The sequence below is a fragment of the Corella eumyota genome, chromosome 7, assembly GCF_963082875.1.
Source record: "Corella eumyota chromosome 7, kaCorEumy4.1, whole genome shotgun sequence".
Classification (NCBI taxonomy): Eukaryota; Metazoa; Chordata; class Ascidiacea; order Phlebobranchia; family Corellidae; genus Corella; species Corella eumyota.
The window spans coordinates 6914114-6929357 of record NC_137496.1 but is presented as its reverse complement, the minus strand read 5'-3'; the positions used below and the strand labels follow the sequence as shown (position 1 = coordinate 6929357).

The 15244-nt window shown below is 28.7% G+C and overlaps 19 non-coding genes across 19 annotated transcripts; all 19 read right to left on the bottom strand.

Moving 5' to 3' along the window:
* Positions 1–148: 148 nt before the first annotated feature.
* Trnat-agu (transfer RNA threonine (anticodon AGU)) lies at positions 149–220 on the bottom strand. Its single transcript has one exon. It is a non-coding gene; the product is annotated as a tRNA-Thr (tRNA).
* A 1477-nt stretch (positions 221–1697) lies between these two features.
* Trnat-agu (transfer RNA threonine (anticodon AGU)) lies at positions 1698–1769 on the bottom strand. Its single transcript has one exon. It is a non-coding gene; the product is annotated as a tRNA-Thr (tRNA).
* Positions 1770–2429: 660 nt separating this feature from the next.
* On the bottom strand, positions 2430–2501 carry Trnaq-uug (transfer RNA glutamine (anticodon UUG)). Its single transcript has one exon. It is a non-coding gene; the product is annotated as a tRNA-Gln (tRNA).
* Positions 2502–3239: 738 nt separating this feature from the next.
* Positions 3240–3311, bottom strand: Trnat-agu (transfer RNA threonine (anticodon AGU)). Its single transcript has one exon. It is a non-coding gene; the product is annotated as a tRNA-Thr (tRNA).
* A 660-nt stretch (positions 3312–3971) lies between these two features.
* Trnaq-uug (transfer RNA glutamine (anticodon UUG)) lies at positions 3972–4043 on the bottom strand. The gene has a single exon. It is a non-coding gene; the product is annotated as a tRNA-Gln (tRNA).
* A 738-nt stretch (positions 4044–4781) lies between these two features.
* On the bottom strand, positions 4782–4853 carry Trnat-agu (transfer RNA threonine (anticodon AGU)). The gene has a single exon. It is a non-coding gene; the product is annotated as a tRNA-Thr (tRNA).
* Positions 4854–5513: 660 nt separating this feature from the next.
* Trnaq-uug (transfer RNA glutamine (anticodon UUG)) lies at positions 5514–5585 on the bottom strand. Its single transcript has one exon. It is a non-coding gene; the product is annotated as a tRNA-Gln (tRNA).
* Positions 5586–6323: 738 nt separating this feature from the next.
* On the bottom strand, positions 6324–6395 carry Trnat-agu (transfer RNA threonine (anticodon AGU)). The gene has a single exon. It is a non-coding gene; the product is annotated as a tRNA-Thr (tRNA).
* Positions 6396–7063: 668 nt separating this feature from the next.
* Trnaq-uug (transfer RNA glutamine (anticodon UUG)) lies at positions 7064–7135 on the bottom strand. Its single transcript has one exon. It is a non-coding gene; the product is annotated as a tRNA-Gln (tRNA).
* Positions 7136–7872: 737 nt separating this feature from the next.
* On the bottom strand, positions 7873–7944 carry Trnat-agu (transfer RNA threonine (anticodon AGU)). The gene has a single exon. It is a non-coding gene; the product is annotated as a tRNA-Thr (tRNA).
* Positions 7945–8604: 660 nt separating this feature from the next.
* Positions 8605–8676, bottom strand: Trnaq-uug (transfer RNA glutamine (anticodon UUG)). The gene has a single exon. It is a non-coding gene; the product is annotated as a tRNA-Gln (tRNA).
* Positions 8677–9413: 737 nt separating this feature from the next.
* On the bottom strand, positions 9414–9485 carry Trnat-agu (transfer RNA threonine (anticodon AGU)). Its single transcript has one exon. It is a non-coding gene; the product is annotated as a tRNA-Thr (tRNA).
* Positions 9486–10153: 668 nt separating this feature from the next.
* On the bottom strand, positions 10154–10225 carry Trnaq-uug (transfer RNA glutamine (anticodon UUG)). Its single transcript has one exon. It is a non-coding gene; the product is annotated as a tRNA-Gln (tRNA).
* A 737-nt stretch (positions 10226–10962) lies between these two features.
* Trnat-agu (transfer RNA threonine (anticodon AGU)) lies at positions 10963–11034 on the bottom strand. The gene has a single exon. It is a non-coding gene; the product is annotated as a tRNA-Thr (tRNA).
* A 660-nt stretch (positions 11035–11694) lies between these two features.
* Positions 11695–11766, bottom strand: Trnaq-uug (transfer RNA glutamine (anticodon UUG)). Its single transcript has one exon. It is a non-coding gene; the product is annotated as a tRNA-Gln (tRNA).
* Positions 11767–12504: 738 nt separating this feature from the next.
* Positions 12505–12576, bottom strand: Trnat-agu (transfer RNA threonine (anticodon AGU)). The gene has a single exon. It is a non-coding gene; the product is annotated as a tRNA-Thr (tRNA).
* Positions 12577–13244: 668 nt separating this feature from the next.
* Trnaq-uug (transfer RNA glutamine (anticodon UUG)) lies at positions 13245–13316 on the bottom strand. Its single transcript has one exon. It is a non-coding gene; the product is annotated as a tRNA-Gln (tRNA).
* Positions 13317–14053: 737 nt separating this feature from the next.
* On the bottom strand, positions 14054–14125 carry Trnat-agu (transfer RNA threonine (anticodon AGU)). The gene has a single exon. It is a non-coding gene; the product is annotated as a tRNA-Thr (tRNA).
* A 668-nt stretch (positions 14126–14793) lies between these two features.
* Trnaq-uug (transfer RNA glutamine (anticodon UUG)) lies at positions 14794–14865 on the bottom strand. The gene has a single exon. It is a non-coding gene; the product is annotated as a tRNA-Gln (tRNA).
* Positions 14866–15244: the final 379 nt, after the last annotated feature.

Below are 15244 nucleotides of genomic sequence, written 5' to 3'. Positions count from 1 at the left end.
GTTAGAAAGTGCCTTAATTTCGTTAACGTTGATCAGTTAAAAAAACATAATCTAACAAAAAGTGATTAATAACTGATTTCGTCAAAATATAAATAAAATAAACAAAAATACGATTATAAGAACTCTCATAGTTGTGCGGTGTTAAAATAGGCGTTACTGGGGATCGAACCCAGGATCTCCTGTTTACTAGACAGGCGCTTTACTACTAAGCCATAACGCCTTTAAAGAAAGACAATGTATTAGTTACAAGTAAATGTATTTTACAAAGTGAAATATCTTAAATTTCAATTTTTGTTAAAAATTCCCACAATAATTTAAATTTGTTATTATTTTAGGGTAATTGAGCGTCATATTCATGCAATATATTAATGCGATTTAAAAAGTTGACTTCAAAAGATTTAGAAATTTTAACATTAAAGTGAAATTAATAACTTTTAATATCTTTAACAATGAGGTCCAGTGGTGTTACGGTTAGTACTATAGTCTTTGATTACATCCGTCCATGTTCAAATCTCAGCGAAACCATAAAAATTATTTTTAAGTAACTTATGTGTATTTTTAAGTGTGTTGAAGTAAATCTACGGCAGACAATACACTTTTTTGTGATAAAAACCTAACGTAGTTTAAGTGCATCTCATAGAATCAAAATATCAATAAAATATTTGTTTTAAAAAAATCGAATGCGCGACCTAAACCTAGAGTAACATCAGTTACTTTGACCCAGTTTGGGGTTGCCTTTTAGCAGTTTGGTATATTATATAGATTATAATTGCCCGATAATTATTCTGCTGAAAAAGTGCTGGCTCTGCAGGAGATTACATCGCCAAACTTGAAAGAACAAAACAGTTATTTAAAAATTGCTTTTAAAAAATGAAAAAATAGCTTTAAAGATCCTGCCGAGATTTAAACTCGGATCGATGGATTCAAAGTCCACAGTGTTAACCGTTACACCACAGGGCCACATCGTTACGGCTCTTTAAAATTACTAATTTAATTTTGAGGTTAAAATTCTTACATATTTAAATGCAAATATTTAGGATGTTTTGCAAGATTTTACATTTTATTAAATACTAACTGTCTTTAGTTGTTGGTTGTTTACAAGAATATAAAATTCTGGCTAATTTCTTCCGAAAATAAACAATAAATTTAAGCTTCACAAACATAACCTGTATTTATTTTATTTATATTTTTTGTAAATTAAATTGTCAGTATGATTTGCATATTGAATTACGTACCCGAAAAAGTTTTCATTTCATCTGCCCTGTTGGGTAACATAGTATATTTTAAATTTACTTATCTTTATGGAAATCTTGGGCATAAAGTCACATTTGTTACCACTCTTAACTTTACTTTTTCAGTTTAAAATTTAAAAACTTTAAATTAAATATATTGGTTTGGCAAAACCAAATTTAAAAAAACAAAAACTGAACATGTATCGTTTGGAAATTAAACATGGGAGTCCGCGTATAACAAAGAAATAATCATACAACCAAATCTAGTACAGACCAACGAGCCGTATAATAGTAAAGATCTTTTTTTAGTGAATATCGTTAGAAAGTGCCTTAATTTCGTTAACGTTGATCAGTTAAAAAAACATAATCTAACAAAAAGTGATTAATAACTGATTTCGTCAAAATATAAATAAAATAAACAAAAATACGATTATAAGAACTCTCATAGTTGTGCGGTGTTAAAATAGGCGTTACTGGGGATCGAACCCAGGATCTCCTGTTTACTAGACAGGCGCTTTACCACTAAGCCATAACGCCTTTAAAGAAAGACAATGTATTAGTTACAAGTAAATGTATTTTACAAAGTGAAATATCTTAAATTTCAATTTTTGTTAAAAATTCCCACAATAATTTAAATTTGTTATTATTTTAGGGTAATTGAGCGTCATATTCATGCAATATATTAATGCGATTTAAAAAGTTGACTTCAAAAGATTTAGAAATTTTAACATTAAAGTGAAATTAATAACTTTTAATATCTTTAACAATGACGTCCAGTGGTGTTACGGTTAGTACTATAGTCTTTGATTACATCCGTCCATGTTCAAATCTCAGCGAAACCATAAAAATTATTTTTAAGTAACTTATGTGTATTTTTAAGTGTGTTGAAGTAAATCTACGGCAGACAATACACTTTTTTGTGATAAAAACCTAACGTAGTTTAAGTGCATCTCATAGAATCAAAATATCAATAAAATATTTGTTTTAAAAAAATCGAATGCGCGACCTAAACCTAGAGTAACATCAGTTACTTCAACCCAGTCTTGTGTTGCCTTTTAGCAGTTTGGTATATTATATAGATTATAATTGCCCGATAATTATTCTGCTGAAAAAGTGCTGGCTCTGCAGGAGATTATAGCGCCAAACTTGAAAGAACAAAACAGTTATTTAAAAATTGCTTTTAAAAAATAACTTTAAAGGTCCTGCCGAGATTTGAACTCGGATCGATGGATTCAAAGTCCACAGTGCTAACCGTTACACCACAGGGCCACATCGTTACGGCTCTTTAAAATTACTAATTTAATTTTGAGGTTAAAATTCTTACATATTTAAATGCAAATATTTAGGATGTTTTGCAAGATTTTACATTTTATTAAATACTAACTGTCTTTAGTTGTTGGTTGTTTACAAGAATATAAAATTCTGGCTAATTTCTTCCGAAAATAAACAATAAATTTAAGCTTCACAAACATAACCTGTATTTATTTTATTTATATTTTTTGTAAATTAAATTGTCAGTATGATTTGCATATTGAATTACGTACCCGAAAAAGTTTTCATTTCATCTGCCCTGTTGGGTAACATAGTATATTTTAAATTTACTTATCTTTATGGAAATCTTTGGCATAAAGTCACATTTGTTACCACTCTCAACTTTACTTTTTCAGTTTAAAATTTAAAAAACTTTAAATTAAATATATTGGTTTGGCAAAACCAAATTTAAAAAAACAAAAACTGAACATGTATCGTTTTGAAATTAAACATGGGAGTCCGCGTATAACAAAGAAATAATCATACAACCAAATCTAGTACAGACCAACGAGCCGTATAATAGTAAAGATCTTTTTTTAGTGAATATCGTTAGAAAGTGCCTTAATTTCGTTAACGTTGATCAGTTAAAAAAACATAATCTAACAAAAAGTGATTAATAACTGATTTCGTCAAAATATAAATAAAATAAACAAAAATACGATTATAAGAACTCTCATAGTTGTGCGGTGTTAAAATAGGCGTTACTGGGGATCGAACCCAGGATCTCCTGTTTACTAGACAGGCGCTTTACCACTAAGCCATAACGCCTTTAAAGAAAGACAATGTATTAGTTACAAGTAAATGTATTTTACAAAGTGAAATATCTTAAATTTCAATTTTTGTTAAAAATTCCCACAATAATTTAAATTTGTTATTATTTTAGGGTAATTGAGCGTCATATTCATGCAATATATTAATGCGATTTAAAAAGTTGACTTCAAAAGATTTAGAAATTTTAACATTAAAGTGAAATTAATAACTTTTAATATCTTTAACAATGACGTCCAGTGGTGTTACGGTTAGTACTATAGTCTTTGATTACATCCGTCCATGTTCAAATCTCAGCAAAACCATAAAAATTATTTTTAAGTAACTTATGTGTATTTTTAAGTGTGTTGAAGTAAATCTACGGCAGACAATACACTTTTTTGTGATAAAAACCTAACGTAGTTTAAGTGCATCTCATAGAATCAAAATATCAATAAAATATTTGTTTTAAAAAAATCGAATGCGCGACCTAAACCTAGAGTAACATCAGTTACTTCAACCCAGTCTTGTGTTGCCTTTTAGCAGTTTGGTATATTATATAGATTATAATTGCCCGATAATTATTCTGCTGAAAAAGTGCTGGCTCTGCAGGAGATTATAGCGCCAAACTTGAAAGAACAAAACAGTTATTTAAAAATTGCTTTTAAAAAATAACTTTGAAGGTCCTGCCGAGATTTGAACTCGGATCGATGGATTCAAAGTCCACAGTGCTAACCGTTACACCACAGGGCCACATCTTTACGGCTCTTTAAAATTACTAATTTAATTTTGAGGTTAAAATTCTTACATATTTAAATGTAAATATTTAGGATGTTTTGCAAGATTTTACATTTTATTAAATACTAACTGTCTTTAGTTGTTGGTTGTTTACAAGAATATAAAATTCTGGCTAATTTCTTCCGAAAATAAACAATAAATTTAAGCTTCACAAACATAACCTGTATTTATTTTATTTATATTTTTTGTAAATTAAATTGTCAGTATGATTTGCATATTGAATTACGTACCCGAAAAAGTTTTCATTTCATCTGCCCTGTTGGGTAACATAGTATATTTTAAATTTACTTATCTTTATGGAAATCTTGGGCATAAAGTCACATTTGTTACCACTCTCAACTTTACTTTTTCAGTTTAAAATTTAAAAAACTTTAAATTAAATATATTGGTTTGGCAAAACCAAATTTAAAAAAACAAAAACTGAACATGTATCGTTTTGAAATTAAACATGGGAGTCCGCGTATAACAAAGAAATAATCATACAACCAAATCTAGTACAGACCAACGAGCCGTATAATAGTAAAGATCTTTTTTTAGTGAATATCGTTAGAAAGTGCCTTAATTTCGTTAACGTTGATCAGTTAAAAAAACATAATCTAACAAAAAGTGATTAATAACTGATTTCGTCAAAATATAAATAAATAAAACAAAAATACGATTATAAGAACTCTCATAGTTGTGCGGTGTTAAAATAGGCGTTACTGGGGATCGAACCCAGGATGTCCTGTTTACTAGACAGGCGCTTTACCACTAAGCCATAACGCCTTTAAAGAAAGACAATGTATTAGTTACAAGTAAATGTATTTTACAAAGTGAAATATCTTAAATTTCAATTTTTGTTAAAAATTCCCACAATAATTTAAATTTGTTATTATTTTAGGGTAATTGAGCGTCATATTCATGCAATAAATTAATGCGATTTAAAAATTGGACTTCAAAAGATTTAGAAATTTTAACATTAAAGTGAAATTAATATCTTTTAATATCTTTAACAATGACGTCCAGTGGTGTTACGGTTAGTACTATAGTCTTTGATTACATCCGTCCATGTTCAAATCTCAGCGAAACCATAAAAATTATTTTTAAGTAACTTATGTGTATTTTTAAGTGTGTTGAAGTAAATCTACGGCAGACAATACACTTTTTTGTGATAAAAACCTAACGTAGTTTAAGTGCATCTCATAGAATCAAAATATCAATAAAATATTTGTTTTAAAAAAATCGAATGCGCGACCTAAACCTAGAGTAACATCAGTTACTTCAACCCAGTCTTGTGTTGCCTTTTAGCAGTTTGGTATATTATATAGATTATAATTGCCCGATAATTATTCTGCTGAAAAAGTGCTGGCTCTGCAGGAGATTATAGCGCCAAACTTGAAAGAACAAAACAGTTATTTAAAAATTGCTTTTAAAAAATAACTTTAAAGGTCCTGCCGAGATTTGAACTCGGATCGATGGATTCAAAGTCCACAGTGCTAACCGTTACACCACAGGGCCACAACGTTACGGCTCTTTAAAATTACTAATTTAATTTTGAGGTTAAAATTCTTACATATTTAAATGCAAATATTTAGGATGTTTTGCAAGATTTTACATTTTATTAAATACTAACTGTCTTTAGTTGTTGGTTGTTTACAAGAATATAAAATTCTGGCTAATTTCTTCCGAAAATAAACAATAAATTTAAGCTTCACAAACATAATCTGTATTTATTTTATTTATATTTTTTGTAAATTAAATTGTCAGTATGATTTGCATATTGAATTACGTACCCGAAAAAGTTTTCATTTCATCTACCCTGTTGGGTAACATAGTATATTTTAAATTTACTTATCTTTATGGAAATCTTGGGCATAAAGTCACATTTGTTACCACTCTTAACTTTACTTTTTCAGTTTAAAATTTAAAAAACTTTAAATTAAATATATTGGTTTGGCAAAGCCAAATTTAAAAAAACAAAAACTGAACATGTATCGTTTTGAAATTAAACATGGGAGTCCGCGTATAACAAAGAAATAATCATACAACCAAATCTAGTACAGACCAACGAGCCGTATAATAGTAAAGATCTTTTTTTAGTGAATATCGTTAGAAAGTGCCTTAATTTCGTTAACGTTGATCAGTTAAAAAAACATAATCTAACAAAAAGTGATTAATAACTGATTTCGTCAAAATATAAATAAAATAAACAAAAATACGATTATAAGAACTCTCATAGTTGTGCGGTGTTAAAATAGGCGTTACTGGGGATCGAACCCAGGATCTCCTGTTTACTAGACAGGCGCTTTACCACTAAGCCATAACGCCTTTAAAGAAAGACAATGTATTAGTTACAAGTAAATGTATTTTACAAAGTGAAATATCTTAAATTTCAATTTTTGTTAAAAATTCCCACAATAATTTAAATTTGTTATTATTTTAGGGTAATTGAGCGTCATATTCATGCAATATATTAATGCGATTTAAAAATTGGACTTCAAAAGATTTAGAAATTTTAACATTAAAGTGAAATTAATATCTTTTAATATCTTTAACAATGACGTCCAGTGGTGTTACGGTTAGTACTATAGTCTTTGATTACATCCGTTCATGTTCAAATCTCAGCGAAACCATAAAAATTATTTTTAAGTAACTTATGTGTATTTTTAAGTGTGTTGAAGTAAATCTACGGCAGACAATACACTTTTTTGTGATAAAAACCTAACGTAGTTTAAGTGCATCTCATAGAATCAAAATATCAATAAAATATTTGTTTTAAAAAAATCGAATGCGCGACCTAAACCTAGAGTAACATCAGTTACTTCAACCCAGTCTTGTGTTGCCTTTTAGCAGTTTGGTATATTATATAGATTATAATTGCCCGATAATTATTCTGCTGAAAAAGTGCTGGCTCTGCAGGAGATTATAGCGCCAAACTTGAAAGAACAAAACAGTTATTTAAAAATTGCTTTTAAAAAATGAAAAAATAACTTTAGAGGTCCTGCCGAGATTTGAACTCGGATCGATGGATTCAAAGTCCACAGTGCTAACCGTTACACCACAGGGCCACATCGTTACGGCTCTTTAAAATTACTAATTTAATTTTGAGGTTAAAATTCTTACATATTTAAATGCAAATATTTAGGATGTTTTGCAAGATTTTACATTTTATTAAATACTTACTGTCTTTAGTTGTTGGTTGTTTACAAGAATATAAAACTCTGGCTAATTTCTTCCGAAAATAAACAATAAATTTAAGCTTCACAAACATAACCTGTATTTATTTTATTTATATTTTTTGTAAATTAAATTGTCAGTATGATTTGCATATTGAATTACGTACCCGAAAAAGTTTTCATTTCATCTGCCCTGTTGGGTAACATAGTATATTTTAAATTTACTTATCTTTATGGAAATCTTGGGCATAAAGTCACATTTGTTATCACTCTTAACTTTACTTTTTCAGTTTAAAATTTAAAAACTTTAAATTAAATATATTGGTTTGGCAAAACCAAATTTAAAAAAACAAAAACTGAACATGTATCGTTTTGAAATTAAACATGGGAGTCCGCGTATAACAAAGAAATAATCATACAACCAAATCTAGTACAGACCAACGAGCCGTATAATAGTAAAGATCTTTTTTTAGTGAATATCGTTAGAAAGTGCCTTAATTTCGTTAACGTTGATCAGTTAAAAAAACATAATCTAACAAAAAGTGATTAATAACTGATTTCGTCAAAATATAAATAAAATAAACAAAAATACGATTATAAGAACTCTCATAGTTGTGCGGTGTTAAAATAGGCGTTACTGGGGATCGAACCCAGGATCTCCTGTTTACTAGACAGGCGCTTTACCACTAAGCCATAACGCCTTTAAAGAAAGACAATGTATTAGTTACAAGTAAATGTATTTTACAAAGTGAAATATCTTAAATTTCAATTTTTGTTAAAAATTCCCACAATAATTTAAATTTGTTATTATTTTAGGGTAATTGAGCGTCATATTCATGCAATATATTAATGCGATTTAAAAAGTTGACTTCAAAAGATTTAGAAATTTTAACATTAAAGTGAAATTAATAACTTTTAATATCTTTAACAATGACGTCCAGTGGTGTTACGGTTAGTACTATAGTTTTTGATTACATCCGTCCATGTTCAAATCTCAGCGAAACCATAAAAATTATTTTTAAGTAACTTATGTGTATTTTTAAGTGTGTTGAAGTAAATCTACGGCAGACAATACACTTTTTTGTGATAAAAACCTAACGTAGTTTAAGTGCATCTCATAGAATCAAAATATCAATAAAATATTTGTTTTAAAAAAATCGAATGCGCGACCTAAACCTAGAGTAACATCAGTTACTTCAACCCAGTCTTGTTTTGCCTTTTAGCAGTTTGGTATATTATATAGATTATAATTGCCCGATAATTATTCTGCTGAAAAAGTGCTGGCTCTGCAGGAGATTATAGCGCCAAACTTGAAAGAACAAAACAGTTATTTAAAAATTGCTTTTAAAAAATAACTTTAAAGGTCCTGCCGAGATTTGAACTCGGATCGATGGATTCAAAGTCCACAGTGCTAACCGTTACACCACAGGGCCACCTCGTTACGGCTCTTTAAAATTACTAATTTAATTTTGAGGTTAAAATTCTTACATATTTAAATGCAAATATTTAGGATGTTTTGCAAGATTTTACATTTTATTAAATACTTACTGTCTTTAGTTGTTGGTTGTTTACAAGAATATAAAACTCTGGCTAATTTCTTCCGAAAATAAACAATAAATTTAAGCTTCACAAACATAATCTGTATTTATTTTATTTATATTTTTTGTAAATTAAATTGTCAGTATGATTTGCATATTGAATTACGTACCCGAAAAAGTTTTCATTTCATCTGCCCTGTTGGGTAACATAGTATATTTTAAATTTACTTATCTTTATGGAAATCTTGGGCATAAAGTCACATTTGTTATCACTCTTAACTTTACTTTTTCAGTTTAAAATTTAAAAACTTTAAATTAAATATATTGGTTTGGCAAAGCCAAATTTAAAAAAACAAAAACTGAACATGTATCGTTTTGAAATTAAACATGGGAGTCCGCGTATAACAAAGAAATAATCATACAACCAAATCTAGTACAGACCAACGAGCCGTATAATAGTAAAGATCTTTTTTTAGTGAATATCGTTAGAAAGTGCCTTAATTTCGTTAACGTTGATCAGTTAAAAAAACATAATCTAACAAAAAGTGATTAATAACTGATTTCGTCAAAATATAAATAAAATAAACAAAAATACGATTATAAGAACTCTCATAGTTGTGCGGTGTTAAAATAGGCGTTACTGGGGATCGAACCCAGGATCTCCTGTTTACTAGACAGGCGCTTTACCACTAAGCCATAACGCCTTTAAAGAAAGACAATGTATTAGTTACAAGTAAATGTATTTTACAAAGTGAAATATCTTAAATTTCAATTTTTGTTAAAAATTCCCACAATAATTTAAATTTGTTATTATTTTAGGGTAATTGAGCGTCATATTCATGCAATATATTAATGCGATTTAAAAAGTTGACTTCAAAAGATTTAGAAATTTTAACATTAAAGTGAAATTAATAACTTTTAATATCTTTAACAATGACGTCCAGTGGTGTTACGGTTAGTACTATAGTTTTTGATTACATCCGTCCATGTTCAAATCTCAGCGAAACCATAAAAATTATTTTTAAGTAACTTATGTGTATTTTTAAGTGTGTTGAAGTAAATCTACGGCAGACAATACACTTTTTTGTGATAAAAACCTAACGTAGTTTAAGTGCATCTCATAGAATCAAAATATCAATAAAATATTTGTTTTAAAAAAATCGAATGCGCGACCTAAACCTAGAGTAACATCAGTTACTTCAACCCAGTCTTGTGTTGCCTTTTAGCAGTTTGGTATATTATATAGATTATAATTGCCCGATAATTATTCTGCTGAAAAAGTGCTGGCTCTGCAGGAGATTATAGCGCCAAACTTGAAAGAACAAAACAGTTATTTAAAAATTGCTTTTAAAAAATGAAAAAATAACTTTAGAGGTCCTGCCGAGATTTGAACTCGGATCGATGGATTCAAAGTCCACAGTGCTAACCGTTACACCACAGGGCCACATCGTTACGGCTCTTTAAAATTACTAATTTAATTTTGAGGTTAAAATTCTTACATATTTAAATGCAAATATTTAGGATGTTTTGCAAGATTTTACATTTTATTAAATACTTACTGTCTTTAGTTGTTGGTTGTTTACAAGAATATAAAACTCTGGCTAATTTCTTCCGAAAATAAACAATAAATTTAAGCTTCACAAACATAACCTGTATTTATTTTATTTATATTTTTTGTAAATTAAATTGTCAGTATGATTTGCATATTGAATTACGTACCCGAAAAAGTTTTCATTTCATCTGCCCTGTTGGGTAACATAGTATATTTTAAATTTACTTATCTTTATGGAAATCTTGGGCATAAAGTCACATTTGTTACCACTCTCAACTTTACTTTTTCAGTTTAAAATTTAAAAACTTTAAATTAAATATATTGGTTTGGCAAAACCAAATTTAAAAAAACAAAAACTGAACATGTATCGTTTTGAAATTAAACATGGGAGTCCGCGTATAACAAAGAAATAATCATACAACCAAATCTAGTACAGACCAACGAGCCGTATAATAGTAAAGATCTTTTTTTAGTGAATATCGTTAGAAAGTGCCTTAATTTCGTTAACGTTGATCAGTTAAAAAAACATAATCTAACAAAAAGTGATTAATAACTGATTTCGTCAAAATATAAATAAAATAAACAAAAATACGATTATAAGAACTCTCATAGTTGTGAGGTGTTAAAATAGGCGTTACTGGGGATCGAACCCAGGATCTCCTGTTTACTAGACAGGCGCTTTACCACTAAGCCATAACGCCTTTAAAGAAAGACAATGTATTAGTTACAAGTAAATGTATTTTACAAAGTGAAATATCTTAAATTTCAATTTTTGTTAAAAATTCCCACAATAATTTAAATTTGTTATTATTTTAGGGTAATTGAGCGTCATATTCATGCAATATATTAATGCGATTTAAAAAGTTGACTTCAAAAGATTTAGAAATTTTAACATTAAAGTGAAATTAATAACTTTTAATATCTTCAACAATGAGGTCCAGTGGTGTTACGGTTAGTACTATAGTCTTTGATTACATCCGTCCATGTTCAAATCTCAGCGAAACCATAAAAATTATTTTTAAGTAACTTATGTGTATTTTTAAGTGTGTTGAAGTAAATCTACGGCAGACAATACACTTTTTTGTGATAAAAACCTAACGTAGTTTAAGTGCATCTCATAGAATCAAAATATCAATAAAATATTTGTTTTAAAAAAATCGAATGCGCGACCTAAACCTAGAGTAACATCAGTTACTTCAACCCAGTCTTGTGTTGCCTTTTAGCAGTTTGGTATATTATATAGATTATAATTGCCCGATAATTATTCTGCTGAAAAAGTGCTGGCTCTGCAGGAGATTATAGCGCCAAACTTGAAAGAACAAAACAGTTATTTAAAAATTGCTTTTAAAAAATAACTTTAAAGGTCCTGCCGAGATTTGAACTCGGATCGATGGATTCAAAGTCCACAGTGCTAACCGTTACACCACAGGGCCACATCGTTACGGCTCTTTAAAATTACTAATTTAATTTTGAGGTTAAAATTCTTACATATTTAAATGCAAATATTTAGGATGTTTTGCAAGATTTTACATTTTATTAAATACTAACTGTCTTTAGTTGTTGGTTGTTTACAAGAATATAAAATTCTGGCTAATTTCTTCCGAAAATAAACAATAAATTTAAGCTTCACAAACATAACCTGTATTTATTTTATTTATATTTTTTGTAAATTAAATTGTCAGTATGATTTGCATATTGAATTACGTACCCGAAAAGGTTTTCATTTCATCTGCCCTGTTGGGTAACATAGTATATTTTAAATTTACTTATCTTTATGGAAATCTTGGGCATAAAGTCACATTTGTTACCACTCTTAACTTTACTTTTTCAGTTTAAAATTTAAAAAACTTTAAATTAAATATATTGGTTTGGCAAAACCAAATTTAAAAAAACAAAAACTGAACATGTATCGTTTTGAAATTAAACATGGGAGTCCGCGTATAACAAAGAAATAATCATACAACCAAATCTAGTACAGACCAACGAGCCGTATAATAGTAAAGATCTTTTTTTAGTGAATATCGTTAGAAAGTGCCTTAATTTCGTTAACGTTGATCAGTTAAAAAAACATAATCTAACAAAAAGTGATTAATAACTGATTTCGTCAAAATATAAATAAAATAAACAAAAATACGATTATAAGAACTCTCATAGTTGTGCGGTGTTAAAATAGGCGTTACTGGGGATCGAACCCAGGATCTCCTGTTTACTAGACAGGCGCTTTACCACTAAGCCATAACGCCTTTAAAGATAGACAATGTATTAGTTACAAGTAAATGTATTTTACAAAGTGAAATATCTTAAATTTCAATTTTTGTTAAAAATTCCCACAATAATTTAAATTTGTTATTATTTTAGGGTAATTGAGCGTCATATTCATGCAATATATTAATGCGATTTAAAAATTGGACTTCAAAAGATTTAGAAATTTTAACATTAAAGTGAAATTAATATCTTTTAATATCTTTAACAATGACGTCCAGTGGTGTTACGGTTAGTACTATAGTCTTTGATTACATCCGTCCATGTTCAAATCTCAGCGAAACCATAAAAATTATTTTTAAGTAACTTATGTGTATTTTTAAGTGTGTTGAAGTAAATCTACGGCAGACAATACACTTTTTTGTGATAAAAACCTAACGTAGTTTAAGTGCATCTCATAGAATCAAAATATCAATAAAATATTTGTTTTAAAAAAATCGAATGCGCGACCTAAACCTAGAGTAACATCAGTTACTTTGACCCAGTCTGGGGTTGCCTTTTAGCAGTTTGGTATATTATATAGATTATAATTGCCCGATAATTATTCTGCTGAAAAAGTGCTGGCTCTGCAGGAGATTATAGCGCCAAACTTGAAAGAACAAAACAGTTATTTAAAAATTGCTTTTAAAAAATGAAAAAATAACTTTAGAGGTCCTGCCGAGATTTGAACTCGGATCGATGGATTCAAAGTCCACAGTGCTAACCGTTACACCACAGGGCCACATCGTTACGGCTCTTTAAAATTACTAATTTAATTTTGAGGTTAAAATTCTTACATATTTAAATGCAAATATTTAGGATGTTTTGCAAGATTTTACATTTTATTAAATACTTACTGTCTTTAGTTGTTGGTTGTTTACAAGAATATAAAACTCTGGCTAATTTCTTCCGAAAATAAACAATAAATTTAAGCTTCACAAACATAACCTGTATTTATTTTATTTATATTTTTTGTAAATTAAATTGTCAGTATGATTTGCATATTGAATTACGTACCCGAAAAAGTTTTCATTTCATCTGCCCTGTTGGGTAACATAGTATATTTTAAATTTACTTATCTTTATGGAAATCTTGGGCATAAAGTCACATTTGTTATCACTCTTAACTTTACTTTTTCAGTTTAAAATTTAAAAACTTTAAATTAAATATATTGGTTTGGCAAAACCAAATTTAAAAAAACAAAAACTGAACATGTATCGTTTTGAAATTAAACATGGGAGTCCGCGTATAACAAAGAAATAATCATACAACCAAATCTAGTACAGACCAACGAGCCGTATAATAGTAAAGATCTTTTTTTAGTGAATATCGTTAGAAAGTGCCTTAATTTCGTTAACGTTGATCAGTTAAAAAAACATAATCTAACAAAAAGTGATTAATAACTGATTTCGTCAAAATATAAATAAAATAAACAAAAATACGATTATAAGAACTCTCATAGTTGTGCGGTGTTTAAATAGGCGTTACTGGGGATCGAACCCAGGATCTCCTGTTTACTAGACAGGCGCTTTACCACTAAGCCATAACGCCTTTAAAGTAAGACAATGTATTAGTTACAAGTAAATGTATTTTACAAAGTGAAATATCTTAAATTTCAATTTTTGTTAAAAATTCCCACAATAATTTAAATTTGTTATTATTTTAGGGTAATTGAGCGTCATATTCATGCAATATATTAATGCGATTTAAAAATTGGACTTCAAAAGATTTAGAAATTTTAACATTAAAGTGAAATTAATATCTTTTAATATCTTTAACAATGACGTCCAGTGGTGTTACGGTTAGTACTATAGTCTTTGATTACATCCGTTCATGTTCAAATCTCAGCGAAACCATAAAAATTATTTTTAAGTAACTTATGTGTATTTTTAAGTGTGTTGAAGTAAATCTACGGCAGACAATACACTTTTTTGTGATAAAAACCTAACGTAGTTTAAGTGCATCTCATAGAATCAAAATATCAATAAAATATTTGTTTTAAAAAAATCGAATGCGCGACCTAAACCTAGAGTAACATCAGTTACTTCAACCCAGTCTTGTGTTGCCTTTTAGCAGTTTGGTATATTATATAGATTATAATTGCCCGATAATTATTCTGCTGAAAAAGTGCTGGCTCTGCAGGAGATTATAGCGCCAAACTTGAAAGAACAAAACAGTTATTTAAAAATTGCTTTTAAAAAATGAAAAAATAACTTTAGAGGTCCTGCCGAGATTTGAACTCGGATCGATGGATTCAAAGTCCACAGTGCTAACCGTTACACCACAGGGCCACATCGTTACGGCTCTTTAAAATTACTAATTTAATTTTGAGGTTAAAATTCTTACATATTTAAATGCAAATATTTAGGATGTTTTGCAAGATTTTACATTTTATTAAATACTTACTGTCTTTAGTTGTTGGTTGTTTACAAGAATATAAAACTCTGGCTAATTTCTTCCGAAAATAAACAATAAATTTAAGCTTCACAAACATAACCTGTATTTATTTTATTTATATTTTTTGTAAATTAAATTGTCAGTATGATTTGCATATTGAATTACGTACCCGAAAAAGTTTTCATTTCATCTGCCCTGTTGGGTAACATAGTATATTTTAAATTTACTTATCTTTATGGAAATCTTGGGCATAAAGTCACATTTGTTATCACT